The sequence below is a fragment of the Halyomorpha halys genome, unplaced genomic scaffold, assembly GCF_000696795.3.
Source record: "Halyomorpha halys isolate HHAL.00 unplaced genomic scaffold, Hhal_1.1 Scaffold1649.1, whole genome shotgun sequence".
Lineage (NCBI taxonomy): Eukaryota > Metazoa > Arthropoda > Insecta > Hemiptera > Pentatomidae > Halyomorpha > Halyomorpha halys.
The window spans coordinates 105,287-127,207 of NW_027110978.1; the positions used below are offsets into that span (position 1 = coordinate 105,287).

The 21,921-nt window shown below is 30.6% G+C and overlaps 1 protein-coding gene and 1 long non-coding RNA gene across 2 annotated transcripts in view; one reads left to right on the forward strand and one right to left on the reverse strand.

Annotated features, from left to right (window-relative positions):
• LOC106690298 (uncharacterized) overlaps window positions 1-21,921 on the forward strand; it is a 58,695-nt gene that overhangs the window by 18,880 nt on the left and 17,894 nt on the right. The window lies entirely within an intron of this gene.
• The window catches only part of LOC136796169 (uncharacterized), a 39,017-nt gene continuing 23,807 nt past the window's right edge, over window positions 6,712-21,921 (reverse strand). Inside the window, exon 4 of the long non-coding RNA XR_010843873.1 lies at window positions 6,712-6,801. This is a non-coding gene — a long non-coding RNA (uncharacterized lncRNA). The remainder of the gene's footprint in view (window positions 6,802-21,921) is intronic.

The window sequence follows — 21,921 nt, forward strand, 5'->3', positions numbered from 1 at the left end:
CAGAAATGTGGCAAACAATAGGTCTATTGTTTCTCGTCAAAGGGACACCGCGATCCTCACTCTACGAAGTCTAAGAGAGAACTGGAAATTTTCGCAGTGTACGTGATGTGTCTAAGAGAACCTACTGTTGAACCTCTCTTAGCTTTTAAAATTATTAATATTTTTCATTGTTTTTAGATTATTACGCATTTTGCTGTTAAAAGAATTTTTATCGTTATTTTTCAAAAACAACCATAGGATACGGTTTCATAAAAGCAGAAAGTACAATTAAAATTAACATTATTGCATTATTATTTTTTATTGATTGATTGTTATCTTGCTCTTTGTTCTTTGCCCTTAAGAAGGCTGGAAATTCAGGCCGAAACGTTGGCACTATTAAATAAGTTTTTAAAAAATTTTTTGTGCTATTTTCTGAACGCTCCCCCAACCATCTTCTCCTCATATAATTAATATTTATTTATTTTTTCAATGACGGACGACATTTTGTCTATTGTGAACAAAATGAAATCCACCCTGTGGCCAAGGCAACCAACACAAGGCATTGGGTGCTGGGGAGGGGAGGATGACATAAGACTTGAATACAAGAAAAGTAATAAATAATAATTTTTTAAAAATTATTGAAGCTATATAAAATAAATAAATAAGCTCTATATAATTATTACTTGAAATAATTGTTAAGAATATATAAAACCGTAGAAACAATAAAGTCAGTAGTGTATTGTTGGTCTGTCCGTTCCTAATCGTCATTCCATACAACCATCACGTACCACCCCCTCAAGCTTCTTAGCATTTCCGCCCTCTATTCTATTGTTATAACTACCTTGTTGCCACAAATCACACCATACTATGTAATATTATTATAGTGATCCAGCGGGGGGCCATCTTAATAAACGTAAATTTTTATATCTTGGCATAATTTTATATTATCTATATATATGACATAAGTCCTTATATGATATTGGGTCGTTTCATTTGAAATGTCAGCTTGCGTGAGAAAGATTATTTAGTGAAACAACTTTATGAAATCATAATGTTTGTATTTAAAATATTAACCCCAATTTTCTATACATTTCCCCTAAGGTGTTATCAACTTTTCAATCTCAGAACCGATCAATTAATTGCGAAACCCTTCGTGAAGTAATGAAGTTAGAAAATGGGTTTTTGGCCTAAGAATCATTTTTCAAAATTCAAAAATAAATTAAGGAGGTTGTCTAAACTTCTTAACGGATGGCAATCTGTTGGAGATAAGACTAGCGAATAAATATACACTATCGATCTTGACCGATTGATCCTAAATGTTAAATGAGGAAACAATTAAAAAAATGTTTTTTCTATTTATTTATTTTTATTTTCAGTCACTTATATACGGAATTTACTAGGGAAATAATTGTAATCGTGGAGAATTTCGAATTCGAGATTTCGACGGATTACACGTTTTGAGGTCGTTCCCCCAGTCCAAAAAAACATAGTCTCGTAAAATGTTCTGTGCGTGCCTGTTTGTGAACTCTCAACAATTTAAAGTCGTTGGAAATTGAAATTACATATTTAAGGGGGGGGGGGGATATGCAAAGGATATAACAGCAACGTTTTGCTTAAAGCGACCAATCGGAAGTTCCACTTTATTGAGTTAATTTTCCACATTTTTTCGATTGTGTCGAAAATGATTCTAACGATTGTCATTAAACTCGCCACGTCAATGCAGAATTAAAAGGCATTTAATATCAGCTTATCCTCATTGATAATGATATTAATATCATTAATCATGTAATCATTCATAATAGTATTAATATACATTAATATCAGTCTTTTCCTCATTGAAATAGTCTGACAGGGCTTAATCGACGATTTAAAAAAAAATAAAGTACCTTTAATTGATTTATTTGGAAAAAATATACAGTATTCCTTGTTAGTGATAATAAACAATGGATAAATACAAAATATCAATGAATTTTATGAATAAAAAGGAGAACATTCGATTCGGACGGGGAAAACCGAGACTACCTATACATTACGACTTCGTTAATATTCTTTTCAGAAACAAAATTTATTTTCATTCCCCCTCTTAAGAAATAAAAAAACTTAAATTTTATAGCAACAGCAAAATAATCATTTGTTCTCAATTTCCGCCTTCCCTTGTCTTTTGATTTTGTTTTTCTGAATTCATCAAAATAGCCAGAGCAATACTACAATTTACACAATACAATGCAGGGTGGTAAGTGAAAGTTGTAAGGATACAACATAAATCAAAGACTCAGTGTATATTCATTATTCAATATTAATTATGGCTTAGATTTATATTGCGAAATAAAAAATCTTGAAAAATTATCGATCTAGTAATACACAACTTCATAAAAAATGCTGGTTAGTTCCTTATTGCATATCTGGATTCGATTATCAATATAGTATGAATAAAGTTTAAAAATAAATTATGTTTTTATTTGAATGTTTAGAAAAGGTTACATGGTTAGAAAAAGTATAACCTTGCATGCAACTCTACAACTAATGGAAGACAATTGTTAATCAAACTGTTGATTGGTTGTCTTCACCAGCAGGTCCCCAAGCGAATGCCTCTTTCTCTAAATATTACAAAAAAAAAAAAAAAAATAATAAATAAATAAAAATTTACAGTGCATTCCTGTATTTTCTTTGTCATGGTATTTTCAACTTAGTTAACCCCTTTAAGGATAATTATGGCGACATTTTTATACTGTTTAAGTTGAAAAACGGTGCCACGAATTTCTTTTAGCCCGAAAAGAGTTAGGAAACCGCTGGTCGACACAGACCTACGAGATTTCGAGTGCTGTGCCTCCATGATCTACTTCAGTGAAAGTTCTTATCTAATGCACAACAAAAAATTCGGTCACCATTGGTGTGTTATGTCCCAATGGTACAGTGAGCACTGCCTGTTTTTATTGTATTTTACTGAAAAATCCTGTTCGGTATAAAGGATGAAGATACATTGTACATTTATTTCATAACCTCTAGTTTGTGGGAATTATATAGAATGTTTATGAATATCTGTATGTATAGATAGATACGTATAACAAGTGGGAATTTATAACTTATGTTTAATATTAATCCCAAAAGATTTATAAAAAATAAGTACTTCATTTTTTAAACCCTTATTTTTTAAATTTAAATTTAAAGACTTTACTCTGCATCGTAACGTTTCAGCTCATTAGTAATTTTAAAACTTCTAAATTACAAGTTTTTAGACTTTAAGCACTAAATATGATTTTTATCCCTTACTGTTGAGAATCGGACTAAGGGTCATATGGACTTTTTTGTCTCTCTTAAGGTATAGTATCTGTTTCGATAATATGACCACTGATTTATGGAGCATTCTGTATAAGACTGCACCCACCTATCTTCCTCTCTAGTGCTCCTCTTTCCCTAACCATTTACCCCCCTTTATTTTTGTATACTATTTTTTACAATAGTGCTTATTCATCCCTCTTTCCTCAGTCTGCTGGTGTACCTCAGGGTAGTATCCTTGGTCCTATCCTTTATACATTTTTTATAGGTGACATCCAAACCCATCCTAACACTATCCTCCCCACGTATACCGATGACACATGTCTGTTGTAAGTTAATAATGACCGTTCCATTGTATCCCGCATCCTCCAATCCCACATAACCACCCTTGAAGGATGTTGCCAAAACTGGAGGATTAAAATAAATCCCACCCATGACCTCTTGCCCCACATTATTATTTAATAAAACCCCACTTATTCCTGTCGAGAAGATCCGTTATATAGAAGTACATCTCGCTAAACAGCTGACATGGAACCCTCATACAACACTGAAAAGACAGAAAACTGCACGTCGAATTCGATTATTAGATTTATTAGACAAACGTTATAAATTGCCAATCCATTACAAAAGACTGATCTACATGAATATAATAAGGCCTATCTGGACATATGGAGTTGAGCTTTGGGGCTCCACTAAACCATCGAATTCCTCTCGTGTCCAATTCTTCCATTCCAAAATCCTTAATGCTCTTTACTTTGCCACAAATCACACAACATGACTTGATGGATGCATCAGGACCTCAATGTCTCTTATGTTGCCGATTTGGGCAGAGCCAGATACCAATCCTTCCATGATAAACTTCCCAACCACCACAAACCCACTTGTTTCTAACCTGGTTTCTCCTTCCTTATCTGATAATCCATGGCGTCTAAAAAGACGATGGCCCAGAGATCTCTAGAAATGTTATTGGCATCTGTTCTATCAATGGGTAGATTCTCCACATGTTTGTACCATGTCATTTTATAACTTATAGCAAATTTACTTGTTGTATATATTTTTGAGTTGTAAATAACAATAAATAAATTATTTTTAAAAAAACTTTTTATAATGACGCTCTGGCTCGTTAGTGATTTTCGAACAACTGAAGTTTAAATTACTAAAACCGATCATCATTATAATCTCTAGAAACTATATCTTACATACAATATTAAAAAAAATATTTTACAACTTATTTTCATTTTCTGTACAGAAAAAAGAACATGAACAGATTTGTTAAAAAATTAAAATGAAAAGACTAATATTGTAATATTATCCAAATACGTTTTTAAAATTGTATTTAAGATATAATTTTTAGTCATTATGGTGTAGATTTGTGTTAGTAATGTGCAATTTAGTAGTTCGAAAATGACTAAAGAGCCGAAACGTTTTTATAAAAAGGAGTTTATGAGTATTTTTTGTTGTTTATAAGCAATAATCAAAAATTAAATGAAAGAAAAATAAGGCTTCATTCACGTAGCTCTTGTGTTTTGTTTTTTTCACTTGTCTTTCGCTGAGTGATATTTTATAATGGTAATTCGTCAACGCGTAAATTGTTTTAACTATAAAAAAAATTTTAGACACTAAAATGTACACTGTTTACTTGTCTAAATTCATCTGATTGTAAGTTAATAAATTGACCATGGGCACAGAAAAGGAGCACCTAAAATCATTTCTTTCCTAGACCGACTTGTTGCCAAGAATTTTGCGACAGTGCCAGTTTTAATTTTTTTCTAAATCTGAGTCATCATTCTTAAATATTTGTATTTATTTCATAATTTTTCAATGCATCCTACTTGAATATTTGCATTTTTAAATCTGAAATAATTGGAAGACTGACAGTGTATAATATATTAGAGAAAGGTGGTCCAGTCAAAATAACTCAAATACTAATTGAACTATTTATTGTGAGTCAACATTTCGCCCCACTTTGCAGTGCTTCCTCAGGGCTAAAAAAGATACAAACAACCGAAATAATGTCACTGAGTAAGAGAATAGATAACATAAATTAAAAGTAAACTAAGGTAAGGCTAAAAATGATTTAAAATATGCGAAAGTTTATATATAAAATAATCAGATGTACAATGAGAAGTATAAATAAACAAGAATTAAAAAAACAAAACATATATTAGACAATTAACGAAAACGGAAATAATAACAAATAACAAGTAGATAAAAGAGAAATATAAAAATACAGAACTCTCTAAAAGACGGAAAATAAGGGAAATAAGAATAAAATAAAGGTCAAGAAAAAAGAAAAATAATGAACAAAATAGGACACTTTTTTTTATTAGATCCTGTGTCCATCTTCTTTTCCTACGCTTCGGAGGATACGGAATGTTCATGAACAAGGCCAAGTGTCAAATGAATTCTTGAAAGAATTACATTTTAAAAAATATTTGTAATTGTTATATTATTACTATTTATCCCCCTAATAGATTTTCGACTATTTACAAATACTTCCCTTCTTTTTTAATTATAAATGAGGCAGACAGAAACTCACTTACTCAGAAACGGATTAGGAAGCTCATGTTGTGACCACATATGACTCAATACTATTCTCTTTACTAATATACCACGTCACGACTGAGTCAGGTTTCATTCAGTCATTCAATATTGTTCTAGAATGTACCAGAGTAATGGGTGCAGTTTGGAGTATTATGACGTACGAAGCGGAATATGTATTAGTCAAATAAGTTCATCTTAGAAACCTCTGACTACTACCGACGTGCGGCTGAAATGTGCAGAAGGCATTGGGTAAACTAAAAAAATTAATAATAAAGGATAAATGAAAGTGAAAACTTTTTGAAAGAGAGATGTCAAGGGATGAGAATTAGTGAGAAAATATGTATTATATCTATTATACAGAAATATAACCATGGGCGTAGGAAGGATTTCGCCAAGGAGGAGCAGACCTCAGCCCATAACGTTAGGTACATGAAATATATGTAATGTAATTCCGCAACATCCCAAGAAGAACAAGCTTACTCACTTACTTTAACAAACTTACTCACCACTTCATTTCTACTTTATCAAATCCAATCATTTTTTTAAAAAAATTGTATTACCTATAATCACAGTAAATTATTGTAAATAAAACTTCAAAAACGAACATAAATACAATACAGTACACACAATAAATACTAAATTATAAGTGGCGATGAAGAGGTTTGATATGAGAGCATCAGCCTTCTAGGATTGCTGGTAAAAATATTAATCACCTCTTCTACGATGGCTGCCTTCTTTGATTTATTTTCAACATACATTCTGAGATTATTGAAATGGCATACTGTAAGTTATAATAGGAATAATAGAATCTAAAAAAGGTTCTTTTGTATTTGTTTCCCCTATTATTTGTAGAGATAAGTAAATGACGAATAATTGGGCTCATTGAATCTTACCCTCATACCGAAGAATCTACGTATATCCATCTTGTCCCTTCAAAGGTGAGGTTGAGATCCGTGGAGACGTCAATTATACAAAGTTATCTTCCTAATTATAGCATGTTTCCTGAAAGAAATTATCTATTAAATAAGTCCTCTATTTTCTTTATTTTTTTCTTGGGCCTCGAAAATCACTGCCTATCCTCATGGATATAACGTGATCGACGGAAGGAGTCAGCTTTCGATGGAATACTCTAGAGGGAGGCTATGGAGAGTTTAGGTTAAGAAAACTCACTGCTTTAGTGCAAAGTTCTTAAAAATAAAAGTATATTGTAGGAAGATAGTCCGGGTGGCGGTCAATAAAGGTATCAAAATAGTAAAAGAAAACCATTTACTGTAAACCAACGTTTCGTTCCACTATGGAAAGTAAGGCTTCGTTGGGGCTTTATGAAAAGAAATATACAAACATTCTAAGAATTGACATAACATTAAAAAGAAAAAAACATTTTAAAAAAAACTGTTTTGTTTATAAAATATATTAAAGAAATAATAATAATAATTTAAGGAAGTATCTATATAGGATAGGTTGACTAAAAACTAGTTACTAATAAAGTACAAACTAATACTATTAGTCTTGTAGATTTATCTTAATTCAATTACACTGACTTGTACAATAGTAACTTGTACTTTAGTATTTTTTTAATTCCAGTAATATCACTAATAGTCATCCGTATTATGAAAAAAATAAGTATTAGTATTATTGGCACAATAGTATCTACACTTGTACTATGAACTAATACTATTAGCTTTCATTATGAAACAGGGCCCAGGTGTGATAGAATACCAAATACAACTAATGAATTGTAGAAAATACTCGTTAGAACTAGTTATAAAGAGGTAGATATAAAAGATAAAACAGGTACGTGAAGTAAATATTACCTAGATGAGGTATATTAATATGTAAAAAGGAAATATTGTGAAAATTAATAAAAATAACAAATAAATATATGGAGAAGTACCTGTCAGATTGAAACAAAGATAACTGAGGAGGTTGGGAATGGAAAGTTAGGTAATAAATTTCCCCACTTCTTTGCTAACTCTTAAGAAGAGTAAGAAGCATGGAATAGGTAAACTGACAGAAACATCTAATCTCTTGTCTAATATTACAATAGGTAAATACACGAGATATATTACAAAAGGAAAAAATATTTACCTATTCCAATACATGTTCTAACGAGAATTTTTCTACAATTCATTAGTTTGGATCTGTATTTAGAATTCTATCACACCTGATTGTATTTATTAGTAACTAGTTTTTAGTCCTCCTATATATATATACTTCCTTAAATTATTATTATTTCTTTTATATATTATAAATAAAACAATTTTTGTGAATTTCTTTTTATCTTATATTTCATATAGCCTGACGACGCCCTGCAAAGTTGTGCAAAACGTTGGTCGTAATAGTTTTCTTTTATTCTTATGATACCTTTATTGACCGCCACCCGGGCTATCTTCTTACAATCTCCTTCATAGGGTCGACTATCTTCTTTCAAAATGAATCAAAGTACATGTTAGGATTTGTAAGTGTAGTATAAGTCAGAAAGTGGTGGAAATAACACAAGTGTTTTACTAGCTGTAGAATTAAGGGAAGCAATGTCCGCCATTGTAATCTAAAATGAAACTGAAAGGAGGCGGTGATTAGATCCTACCCCTTTGCCACGCCCCTGGAGTTCATCATAAAGCCCTTTGGGATTCCATATTCCTGGCAGCTTACCCCCTCCCTTATACTCTTTCGTTTGTTCTATAAAACATTTTCTTTTAATTGGTTAAGTAGTATATGTGAGATGGCAACACTGCGTGGGCAACACTGAGGGAAGAATAGATAGAGAGAAGGTTACTTTTGGTGCAGTTGTGGATTGACAAGTGGAAATGTGTAAGAGCTCTGGAAGGAGTTTTTATTTATCTTTTTGTGCGTTTGAATTACTGTGGATAAACTTTTTGTGTTGTGAAGGCATTTTTATTTGATTTGAAATTATTGTTCTAAGTCAATAAAGTAAGTTGTTATTGAGGAAATAGTTGAGTATCTAAAGATATTGTTCACCCTTCCTTTCTATTATTTTGTCATTCAATACTATTAGCCCCTTACATTATATGTCACTGATGATGTATTGAAGCAGGTTAAATAATAAAGATAATATATATAAATAATAAGGTATTATTTTTTGTTTCTTAAATTGATGCATGGATATTTGAATATGTAGGTTGTCAATCTATTAGATAATAACTCCTCCAATACGGTTCAGTTAAACATTGTAGTCAAGAAACAGGCATTCATAATGATAGTCTGCACTTAAACCGTATAATTCAATTAATAGTTGATTAAATGTTTTTTCTAAGGAAAGGAAATAAATTAAAACAAAGGCTACCATGAGTAAAATCGATTTTAACCAATGACGTCTAAACATGCAACTTTTAGTACGGAAGTGATACAGAACATGTTGAACACCTACCTTATTTCCTTTGTTGCCATTACGTTAGTCATCTAGTGGGTCTGCTCTCTAGGCTTTATTCTAAGAAATACTGAAAATTTGTAACTAATATCTCTTCATACTTCATATTTATATAACTTATTCATACGTAATTATTTCTTACTTTTTAAATTTAATATCGACCACTGTGATACATAAATAATATATTATTTATCACTTATTTTGTTGAATATTATTTTACTTTTTTTTGTACTTAAATATTTTTTTTAACTACGGTACGAATGTGAACGACGGATAATTTGTTAAATTCATGGTGGATGAAACGTTAATCATAAAGTACGAATCAGTAATTATTATTCTGAGAAGTTCTTGATTCAGTCGGGTTTAAAACAAGGCGATTCTCTACCTTATTTAATCTACCACTAGAATACGTTATTAAAAATGTAATGCAAACAGAAAAGGGTTTAACTTTAGGTGATAGCATACCAGTGCTTGGGTATACTGATCATTTAGTATTATTAGGAGAGGACAAGGAAACTATAAAATTGAATACGCGAGGAATTTCGGTGATATAGATATAGGAAGAAATATTCAAACATATTTCCTCCTATAGAGGTAGATAGGTTTAAGTAGTTAGGTTCTACGGTAACTAGAAAAAACGAAATCGATGAGGAAATAAAAGTGTGGTTAAAGGTGTGAAATGCTTGTTATTGTTCAATTTCGAAATTGCTTAGAAGGCGCTAGCTGTCCAAAAACTTACACTCAGGGAAGAACTACGCCTTAAAGTTTAGAGTAAACGTTCGAGGGGTAAACCGAAACGTAGACGAGAGAATTGTGTTAAGACTGATTTAGAAGATTTTGTTTTGAAGAAGTGTGACAGGACAAATGTTTGTAGAGAAAGATTGGTAGTATCGGCATCAAACATTTGGCTGTGCTAAGCTTTTATTATTATTTGTTGAAATTTTAGACAAAAATTCGTAAATCGTCGTAAGAAATAGTAGTAGCTGCTTGAGCAACAAACTAACGTTTTTATAGCATTGTAGCGACAATGCTACCTGCTAGTCTTGAGTGTAACTTTTAATGCCGCCAAAACCGTTATCGCTTCCCGCCAAGACGAAGTGATACAATTCGTTTCACCTTGGAGCACCACCTATGTTTTATCTAACCATTTATTCGCTAAAATGTAAATAATTTTATTTGACTTGCATCTTCCTTCGTACCTACAGGAATAGTACCTAGTAGGACGAGGTTGCCATTCTTGGAGAAAATACGGCTGTCACCCCGTAAGTCTCATCCTCTCTATTCACGTCTTTATCCTTACCTAACTTGAACACGCATTCTCGACGCCTTCTCGTAAAGCTTACCCAACATAATATAATTATTTGGAGTCAGATCTTACACAACCACCTCGACAGCATCATTAATGCTGAAACAGTAACAATCTCTTATTATCTTCTATCATTATCATCACCTTTAAATGAAACGTTCCTGTTTTCTAAAACTAAATTAGTGTATTGTTTATCTGGACCTAAAATTTGGATTTAAAAGGCTATGGAATTCTTTTTCCAGCTGATACGGAATCAGCTGGCCACAAATAGAATAATTCATTACGCGTAAGTGATAAAGTGGTTCTTAACTTCAATCTAGTCTTCATTTGTGATCCGGGGTTTAGAAATAATCCATCCATCTTCCTCTTTGATTTCCATTGTCACAAGATATAAAGCAGTGCATTATAAATAATGGGTAGTCTATTTGTTGGAGGAGCTGATGGGAATACAAAAGAGGCTAAACTAGAAGAAGAAGCGATTGAATGGGAAGTGGACGATGGCTCAACCCCTATTACCTAATTTGTTTCAATCTGTAGCGACAGTAATGTCAGTATGGCATAACTCTTCTTGAGGCTAACATATTGTCTGCTCTATTGCAACTCATATCGATCTAATCGATTAAATTTTATTATCGATTATCTTATTTTAGATGGGAATGAAAGTGAACTGATTTCTTAATAAACAATATTGGGACATAACCTTTTGATGGCTGAAAGTCTTCTGAGATTACGAATCTGCTTTTTCACGAAGCTTCAGTTGAACCTCAATCTTATGAAAATAAAAACAATAAACAAAAAGTAGGGGTGTGTGCATGCAACAGTATTTATGATTTTAAATTAATGTTAAATTATAAGCAACAAATGAAAAAATAATGTTAATTAAATTAAGCTTATAAAGTGATAACAGAGTCATAACCTGATGAAGGTAGGCCTTATTTTTAATATTGTTAATGAGGTTAAGGAAAAACAATTTTTGTGGAATAGTTAGCTGTATTAAAATTATATAGTTTGGAACTGAATGATCATCTAAAAAGATTGTTTGAAACTGTTATGGTATTTATTTTTGTTTTTATATTATTATTATTTTTATTATTATAGGTTGTCTCCTTGAAAATAGCCTGAGGGCCGAAACGTTGCGAGGTTTTTTAAAATAAAAAGTTGAGAAAAAAATTATTCAAAATCATTGAAGTTTGTGTTAGTAATAAATTATTTATTTTAATCAAACTTTATGGTTTAATTATGTGTATATACATAATAGACCGTATAATTTCAAATTAGGGGGTAACGGTAGAAGCATGATAATGTGCCTGTCTACCAACACTAAGGTTGCGAGTTCGAGTCCCCGGCCCTTTCCGGGATTTTTTCAAGCATATAATTATACAAAACTCACTCACAGTGAATTCCCCCCCCCCCTAGGGCAATTGTGAGGCCCGTTAATCAATGGGTGGCACTCACAAAAATAGGCATGTGAGTGACGAACCCACCCTATGAAAACCACGTCATGAAACACAGGATGTATTTCACGAGTACCGAGGCCTTGGACCTCCGCGGCCTTCGCGCCAATAATAATAATAATTTCAAATTATGAAGATGGTCAGTGGTGCGGGCCAAAAAAAAAAAAATAATAAACAACTATTTATTCGCTGACGTTTCGCTCCACTTTGCTTCAGGGCTGTTCAAGCTTAGAGCTATCGAGACTGTTTTTATTCCCTTTTGACCGCACCCATAATTTTGACCATCTTCTTCATAATTTAGAGTTTAATGTTTTCTTTAAAAGAAATTAATTTTTATTAGTTGTTCCTATAAAACATTTATTGTAAGATTTAAAAAGTAAATTTAATTGTATATTCACTCCTTACGTTTTAGAACATATTTTGGGATCAGTAATATTCACATTGAAATGAGCCTGAACAGTACAGGGAATGAAGCACGAATTTCTCGAAAAATACTCGATGGATTTTAATTACAGATATACCAAATTATAGGAGATAACATTTACCACAACTTCTATTCTCTTCACATTTGCGATTAAATGAACGGTTTTACAGATAATTACATTAAAACGCGAAGTCCCTATAAAAAATACTTGCTCAGAGCCTTGAAAATATCTCTTTTACCCGACAAACACCTGTCACTTAACTCGCTCTTGGAGAACCGTTATAATTGTAACTGTATGATTGTTGCAGTCATGACTGTACTGTTATAATAGCTCTGGCGAGATAGTTAATAGTACAAGTAATGTCAGTGGACTAACAGTCGCATTAACTGTCCTGTGTATGTATTGTTAAGACAAGTTAAAATTGAATGGAATTATTCCAGGAATTATATTATCTGAAGATGAGAACAACATCCCGAAACGTAGTTGTGAAATAATGTTTTAAGTAATATTCTATAGCAAGTAATTTTTCTTCATTCAAATTTATAGTAATTCGACAGTCTTCTTTTTTTTTTATTGCAATTTAAAATTTATTTACATAAAAACACATTAAGTAAATTTGATGTTATATAAAAATGGAGTGATACAGGCATGTAGAGAAATTACCCATTGGTAGCAAGAAGGTCTTGTGGCCATTTTCTTTCCAGGCGACTCGGAGGATTGTCAGGAATAGAAGAAGAAGCAAGGTTAGAAACTAGAGGGTTTTGATGGTTAGGGAGTTTATAATGGAAGGAGTGGTATCTGGTTCGGGCTAGATCGGTTACATAGGGAACATTATTTTGTATGATTTCATTTGTGACAAAGTAGAGGGCATTGAGGATTTTGGATTGTAAGGATTGGATACGAGAGGAATTCAAGGTTTAGTGGAGCCCCAAAGCTCAACTGCGTTTGTCCAAATAGACCTTATAATTGTCATGTAAATCAGACTTTTGTAATGAATTGGAAGTTTAGACGGTTTGTCTCATAAGTACTGTCATAAACGAAATCGAGGTGTAGTTTCCTGTCTTTTCAGTCTTGTGTGAGCATTCTTGGATAGTCATTTGTCCCGACGTAGTCTTAGTTAGCGGATCTGTTCTACAGGTGTAAGAGTAACATTATATAGGGCAGTCGGTAGATTTACGACGTAAGGTGAAGGTGATTTGTTGTGGTTCATTTTGATCCTCCAATTACGACACTATTTTTCGAGGGCTGCGATATGGGATTGGAGAGTTTGGGATGCAATAAAGGGTTATTATGAACTGCGACACACATGTTTAGTGTACTTAAATTTTTATATTGAAAGTTTAAAAATAATGTGTGTTTTAAACTGACTTTTACAAATAAAAGAGGTATAAAAATTTACAGAAAATATTTATTATATATAACATAAAATTAATAATTCTGAACCAATACAATCAACGTATGGTCTTGAATGCATGTAAATTGTAACGACTTATGTTTCTTGAAAAGTTATATAACAAGGTGAAGTGGTTAGTAGATAATATTGGGACGTGAGATTTTTTTTATAAATTTTATATTAATAATTTTTAAAAAATAGTTTATCTAAAACAATGAATTTTATTAAACATAGTTTTTTAATCTTAAAAAAATTGTAGAATGGAGCTATTGGTGATAACCCCTCAATTTGTAAATAACTTATTAATTTAAAGTAACTTATTAATTAAAAGTATGTATCGTTATCTTGCGAAGCAAAACAGTAATGTTTGGACTAATGTAAGGAATATCATCAAAGGTCAGAATTGACTTCACGAGATATATAAATGAATACTTTCGTATCGTTAGAAGTTAACAAGGAATACATTTCATTTCCAGCGATTTCTATAATTCTTCATGCTCTCTTTAAAACCCGATAAAATTTAAACGTTGTTCTTTTTTAATTCCTGTTATTATTCTACCAAATCAACAAATATTTTAATCTAGTAAGCAATGATTTTTCCATCCATCAAAACATCCTACAAATATCACCCCAGGTTTTAATTTATATATAGGTTTAAATTTATTTAATAAATAACTTTAATTTATTGTTGTTTTTCTTAGAAAACATTTAAGTAAATAAAAAAAAAAAATGAAGAGCCATGAAACGTAAACCAGCTGCATCAAGCGCTCCCAGAGGGATAGGCTACTCTTACAAAGAATTCTCTGTTCACTTAATTCCAGGTCCTTCCATCTTTTTTTTCTTCCATTTTTTTTTTTTTTTTATATTTCTGAGCCATGAACGTTTGACCAGCAGGTCTGTTCAATTTCTTAGTCCTCTTAACTTCATTATTATCTGACATAACCCGAACATTATTTGAAGGGCACAGGGAAAAAAACTATTTACACTTTATATTTTTTGTCTTCTCTAAAAAAAAATAGGGCTGTACGTGTCTGTAAAATCTCACCCTTTGACTTACTAACCAGTGTATCTGAAAATAGACAAGAGCCCTAAAGCTGAAATTATTAATGTTGAGTCCTCCTATGATATTAACTGTCAAAAATTAAAAAATATTAATAATAGTTAATTATTATCCTCAGTTTTTGTAAACTCGGTTTTCTTGTTGTATTTATTCTTTTAATTAAAATTTATACTATAAATTAAAACTTACAATATGTTTTAAATGAACCAACCCCTCATTTGTTTTGGAATTTTTCCTCAACCAGAGATGTCAAGAATTATAAAATTGTAAGAAAAACTATTTCATCGCCATCTTTACACTTTTTATTTATTTAATATACTTTTATTACAAATTAATTATTATTCATTAGAAATTTTATAAGTTAGGAGTACAATATATATATTTTTTTTAACTCGGTTTACAGGTTGTACTAATTATTTTAGGTAAAATTTATAAATTAAGAAATAAAACATATTTTACATGAACTAACCTCTTCTTTGTGTTGGAACTTTTCCTCAACCAGGGATGTGAAGAATTATAAAAATGTAAAAAAAAACATTTCATCGCCATCATTACACTTTTTATTAATTTAATATACATTTTATTACAATTTAATAAGTATCAATTAATATTTTTTTTTATGTTCTGGGTACAATGTTTTTTTGTAGGTGTTATGTGGACTCGATTTACGTTTTATTTATTTTTCTTATTACAGTTTAATAAAATAATTATAATTATCAGAATTCACTTTTCAGTGTATTTCGAACGTATGTATCTCAAAATGTACAATGCCATGTAAAGCTGGAATTATTAATGTTGGTTTCCTTTATATTATGAAGTACAATGAGGGTTAATTAAAAAAAAATGAGGTTTAAGTAGTTTAAATAAATTTAATACTTTTTCCCGATTGAAAATACATTTCTGAAAATAAAAATAGTAATATTGATGTATTATATATCGTTGGAAAGCCTAAGATTTTAGAAATAATAATATTTAACAATAAAAATTTAGAAGGTTACACAGAATGACAAAAAAGCATAAATAAAAGTTCTGTTCTAACACGAGTTTGAATATGCCAGCGCATGCGTATTGTTTTAGTTCTAATAAATAATTTTATTCGTAACCATAGTTATATAATAATTAATTTGAATTAATTATTATTTAATACATTTTATAACTAAATATATTATAAAAATTATTTTTTGGAAAACTGGTTTGAGTCAATCAATTTGTCAACTAAATGGCTCATTTGGAAAATTAGCGAGGGAAAATTTGCCACAGTGAGTAATATAGAACTAGCTTTTCTGAAACAAGCGAGGATTAATTTAAATTCAAAAATGGGGGGGGGGGTGCCAGCTGTGTGATGCGCATGCATTTATATGTAATTAATATTTAAATACCAGTAATATTAATATACCACTAATATTTGTATATTAGTTGTTGAAGTTGTATTTAAATCAATTTAATAAAGTTTAGTTAACGTTATTCCTTATTTCATTATATCGAGCACATATTTATAATTGGAACGATGGCATGTATAATTATGTGATTGTGTTGCCTTATTCTCTCTATCAGGAGGGATTGACGGGATATCTCAACTCAATAATTAATGAACCAATGACAAATGGGTCATTAATTATGCGCTACTAGGAAGCGTGTTGCCTTCAGTGCTAGATTCAAGTTCACTATAAACATCAAGACTATTCCCAAACGTATATCATTTCATTGGAAGCTATCTTGAAAAATAAAATATAATTCACACAAACCCACAACTAACCAACCACACAAGTAAACAGAGATGATAAAAGTATTTTTCTTATTCGCCACCGACAACGCTCGTAATCGTCCATCGTCTACACGATTAACCAAAAAATAGGTATTGTCATATTTTTCTGTTTTATCCGGCGGACTAGAAAAAGTTCTAGTTAGTAAATATATGTACAAAGTTATTTAAAATAAAGTGTTGAAAATTGAATATGAAAGTAAAATAACAGGGTTAAAGAAATAAAATATAAAGTTATATAAACCAAAAGGAATAAAGAAATATCAATATCTGAGTTGCAGTCCTACCTTCTACGCCATAACCCCTGATGAAGACCTGAAACTCAGGTCGAAACGTCGGCATAAAATAAATAAATATGGTATTGTTTATTTATGTTGTTCTTTGCTGACCACACCCCCCGACAAACTTCTCCAATCAATATCTTAAATTAATAATAATTAATTAAAATTAAAGTCAAGGAAATAACAAATTTAAAAAATGAGAAAGAAAATATATGTAATATATTCGAGTGTCAAATTATGTATGTAGTGGATCTACGGGTATCAGTACAAGAGCCGGGAAGAAAAAAAGGCAGTTATTTCACCCCAATTTTTGATTACTTCAATGAAAACTATGTATAATAACTACACAAAACTGATGAGTCTACCAATAGGCCCCAATAAGGGGCCCCAAAAACCTTAAAAAACATTTATTTTTCATTCAGAGCTCTATATCTTAAAAACGATCAACAACACTAGAAAATCTAAAAGAATATTATTTAAAGGAGAGTAAATTTGCTGAAATATGAACCCTAATAGAGCTATTTACGTCCTATAGTTCTTGGGATATAGCTTTATAAAAAGCAACATTTTTTAAAAATCTACTGAAAGATTAGTAGTTAGTTAATTTATTTTGAGAAATCTATATCTCAGGAACTATGTGACATACAGATGTCTATTAGCGCTCAAATTAAAGCCAGTTTAACGAACTATAAAGTAGTTTATGACCTTTACCTTCTTAGGAATAGTAGTTTTCATGATATTTCCGCTTGCCTTTCGATAGTTATCTTGCGCTGCCGACATTCTTCTAACGTGTCAAAACCAACTTAATCTTCTTTCTTATGTGATCAAAAGTATGTTTTATGCCACCTCCATCAGATTTTGTATTCCTTCATTTTTTTTTTCACGTATGGATTTTCCCGCCGCTTCTCCAAATATCCATTTCCACGACTAACAGCATTTAGCGTATTCGGGCATTAATGTCCCATGTTTTCGAGGCATATGGGGTTATGGATTCAAATACAGACAAATATATCAGCCTCTTGGTACATTTCTTCCTTCTTCTATTCTTCGATCAATATCGCTCTGCTGGACGTTCCTTCACTGTTGAAGATTGGCCCAAGATATTCAACTTCTCTACTGTTTTTATTTCTTTTCCAATTAGTACATTATTGGATGAGATGCCTAAATATTTTTTGTTAATTGCTTTCCTGATATTTTCATAGCGTTTAATATTTATATGTATATTAATGAAACTATTCATCTACCATAATCATGTAAATTCATAATACAGAAATGGACGTTCCCCGGCCTTAGCCTAGAGGGGATCAGAAATGCCTGCTTGATGGAGAGGAAAATTACTGAGAGCAATTGACCTAAGAATGACGATCAATTGGGACTTCCGGATGCTTCGAGTTTATTGTCCATTGGCAGGCTGCGACCTCAGCTGACTTGATCTTTAAATCTTTATTCGTACAGCATTGATTTGTGTCTTATAATATATTTATAAAATGGACTCATCATTTTGTAAAATCGAGGAAATTCAGTTTAGTCCTGCCTTTACGATTAGCTGGACAGGAAGTAGAGGTTTTAGAGAAAGCATGAAGAATCGTAGAAATCGCCAGCCAGCTTCTTTTAAACGGGAAAGAAATCTATTTCTCGTTCACTTCTAACGATTCAAAGTATTCATTTAATCTTTTATGGTCAATCTGTTGATTACCTTTGATGATTTTCCTACTCTCATTCCTGTCTTTCCTCTACTCTGCATATATGAAAATATGCACATGAATGATGAGGTGAAAAATTACTTCCAGGTGAATATTACTTATAACAATCTTAAATTCCAACAAAGTTTTAGGATGTTTTCTCCATCTTCAGATAATATAATTCCTGAATTTATATCATGCGATGTTAACATTATCGTAACACTTTTCATATTGAATTAAAATATTCACACTTTTTTAAATTTTGATTAGTTCCATTCATTTCTTTCTAAAGATTATTTTCAACATAGTTGCCAATTTAAATAGTCTTAAGGTATCTCTACACGTTTTTCAAACAATGGCAAATTCACGTATGCACGAGCTATACTAGGGGTATTCATGATCTTTAGTTTAACATGTTAAAGCGTGTTAAATGGAAAAACTTATGTTAAATGGAGAAATATTTCCTTCTTTTACCGTGTTAAAACGATATAACAGAACATGGCTGAGAGTCTGTCACATTGAGAATGACGTCACGAAACAGACCAGCTGAGCTTGTAAACGTTTCATTTGTTGTAGTGTTAGGTTACTTACTCGTAGTTTGTGTTTTGTTTTGTTTTCTTTTGTCTTCTGTTTTGGACTTTTTAAAAATATATGCATATAAAATATAACAGAAACTGATTTAAATAAAATAGAATCATTTACATTTTCTAAAATATATCTTCTTAAATATATTTAAGCCCAATAGTTCCCGTGATGTATTTTTTAAAAGCAACATTTCATAAAAGATGCACTAAATAATCAGTAAATGCTGAATTTATTTCGAACAACTAGAAATCATCGTCGAATATCATGAAAACTACTACTCCTACGAAGATCAACATCCTAAACTGCTTTATAGTACATGCAATTAGCTTTAATTGTTAATATACATTTGTACCTCGAATGGTTTTTGAGAAATAGATTTCTTAAAATAAATTCCAAAAGTGCATCTGCAGTCTGCTTTAAATCAAATAAAATAATTTTAATTTACTAAAATCTGAGTCCTAATAGAGCTATTTAAGCCCAATAGTTCCCAAGATGTATTTTTTAAAAAGCAAAATTTCATAAAAGATGCACTAAATAATCAGTAGATGGTGAATTTATTTCGAACAGCTAGAAATCATCTTTGTCGAATATCATGAAAAATACTACTCCTACGAAGATCAACATCCTAAACTGCTTTATAGTACATGCAATTAGCTTTAATTATTAATATACATTTGTACCTCGAATGGTTTTTGAGAAATAGAATTCTTAAAATAAATTGCAAAAGTGCATCTGCATCCTGCTTTAAATCAAATCAAATAATTTTAATTTACTAAAATCTGAGCCCTAATAGAGCTATTTAAGCCCAATAGTTCCCGAGATGTATTTTTTAAAAAGCAACATTTCATAAAAGATGCATTGAAAAATAAATAGTTAGTGAATATATTTTGGGAAATCTATATCTCAAAAACCATTCAACATACAGATGTCTATTAGCACTCAAATTAAAACTAGTTTAATGTGCTATAAAGTATTTTATGAAGTTTATCTTTCTAGGAGTAGTAGTTTTCATGATATTTGCTAAAATAAATTTATTTACAGTTGGTCTAATTAAAACTTTTTAAATGTACTAATGTACTTTATCTTCGAAGAAGTTGTATGTTTGATGATATTGGACAAAATTAATTCACATAATTTCGATTTCTAGTTTTTCGGACAAAATATTTAATTTATTAAAAAATATAACTCCAGAATCATTAGACGTACAGATGTCTACCATCACTCAAAATAAAGCTATTTTAACGTACTGTAAATTAGTTTCTGACACTTATCTTTGTAGAATTGTAGTTTTTATGATATTCACATATGAATATGAAATTTTGTCCGAACAACTAGAAATCAATTTATTTTAGAGAATATTAAAAAAACTACTACTCCTGCAAGATAAGTGTCAGAAACTTCTTTATAGTGCGTTAAACTAGCTTTAATTTGAGTACTAATAGACATCTGTACCTTGAATGGTTCCTGAGATATATATTTTCATAAATCAAAACTTTTATCCAAACAACTTGAAATCAACATATTGTGAAGTTATTTTTCCAATATCAACTACTACTCCTACTACTAATAGTAGATTCAACTAGCTTTAATTTAATTTGTTGTTTCAAAAAAAAAAAATGTATCTCGAAAACTATTAAATTTTAGAGAATATTCTATTAAGTTTTAATGTTTCCGAGATACAGTTATGTTTAAAGCGGCATTTTATAATTATAGGGAAACTATATCTCAGGAAATGATGCTAGTTGAATGTGCTATAAAGTAATTTATTACGTTTACCTTCATAGCAGTTGTAGTTATCGTGATATGTGCCAAAATATATTTGAAGATAATGTTTTTTAGTTGTTCGGAAAAAGTTCATATTTAAATATCATAAAAATTACTACCCCTACAAAGAAAAATATTATAAACTACTTTATAGTAGGTTAAACTATCTTTAATTTGAGTACTAATAGACATTTGTTAGTCTAATAGTTCCTGAGATATAGTATTTTTAAAATTAATTTTAAAACTATTGATTTTTCGTTGTTTTGTTATGAAATGTTCCTTTTAAAAAAACTGTATTTTGGAAACTATTGACTCGTACACAACTTTACTAGGCTCATGTTTTAGTAAATGTACTGAATATTAATGGAAGTTAAATTATGTTTTCTAGTTATTGTAGGTAGTTTCAATGATATGGAGCTTCAAAAGAAAAATTAATTTTTTTTTAATTTTGAAACTGCCGCCATTTTTCAATCCCCCTTACTATACTTGGTAGAGTGTCATCAATTTTGACTAGTAATTATGCGTAGTTTTCATTAAAATAATTTGAATTTGTGGTAAAATAACTGACTTTATTTTCCAGCGGGCTCTTATACTACTATTAAATCGTTTCAGGAGCTGATTAATAAATCATTATACCATTCTGATGACACTATAATATTGCATCTTAATCGACTTTACGTATTTGTACTTAATTTCAGTTCGATCACATATTCAGCAGTGAGGTTAAATACAATAATACAATAAATAACAAGCGTACGATTGTGATAGCAACTATTTTTAGCAACTAAAAATTCGTTACGGTTACAGTGTATTCGTACTCAGATGAAATTTAATTAGTTCAGATTTGTTTGTCAGATCATATTGGTCTTCATTATGTTATTTTATTTATTTATTTTTCATACAGATAGTTTGATTATGTTCATCTTGTCTATTCTTTTGTTTGTATATATTTTAAGAGAGTTTTTTATTTTTTGTTTATTTTTTATTTTTTTTTTATTTATTTACTTTTTTTTTTTTATTTT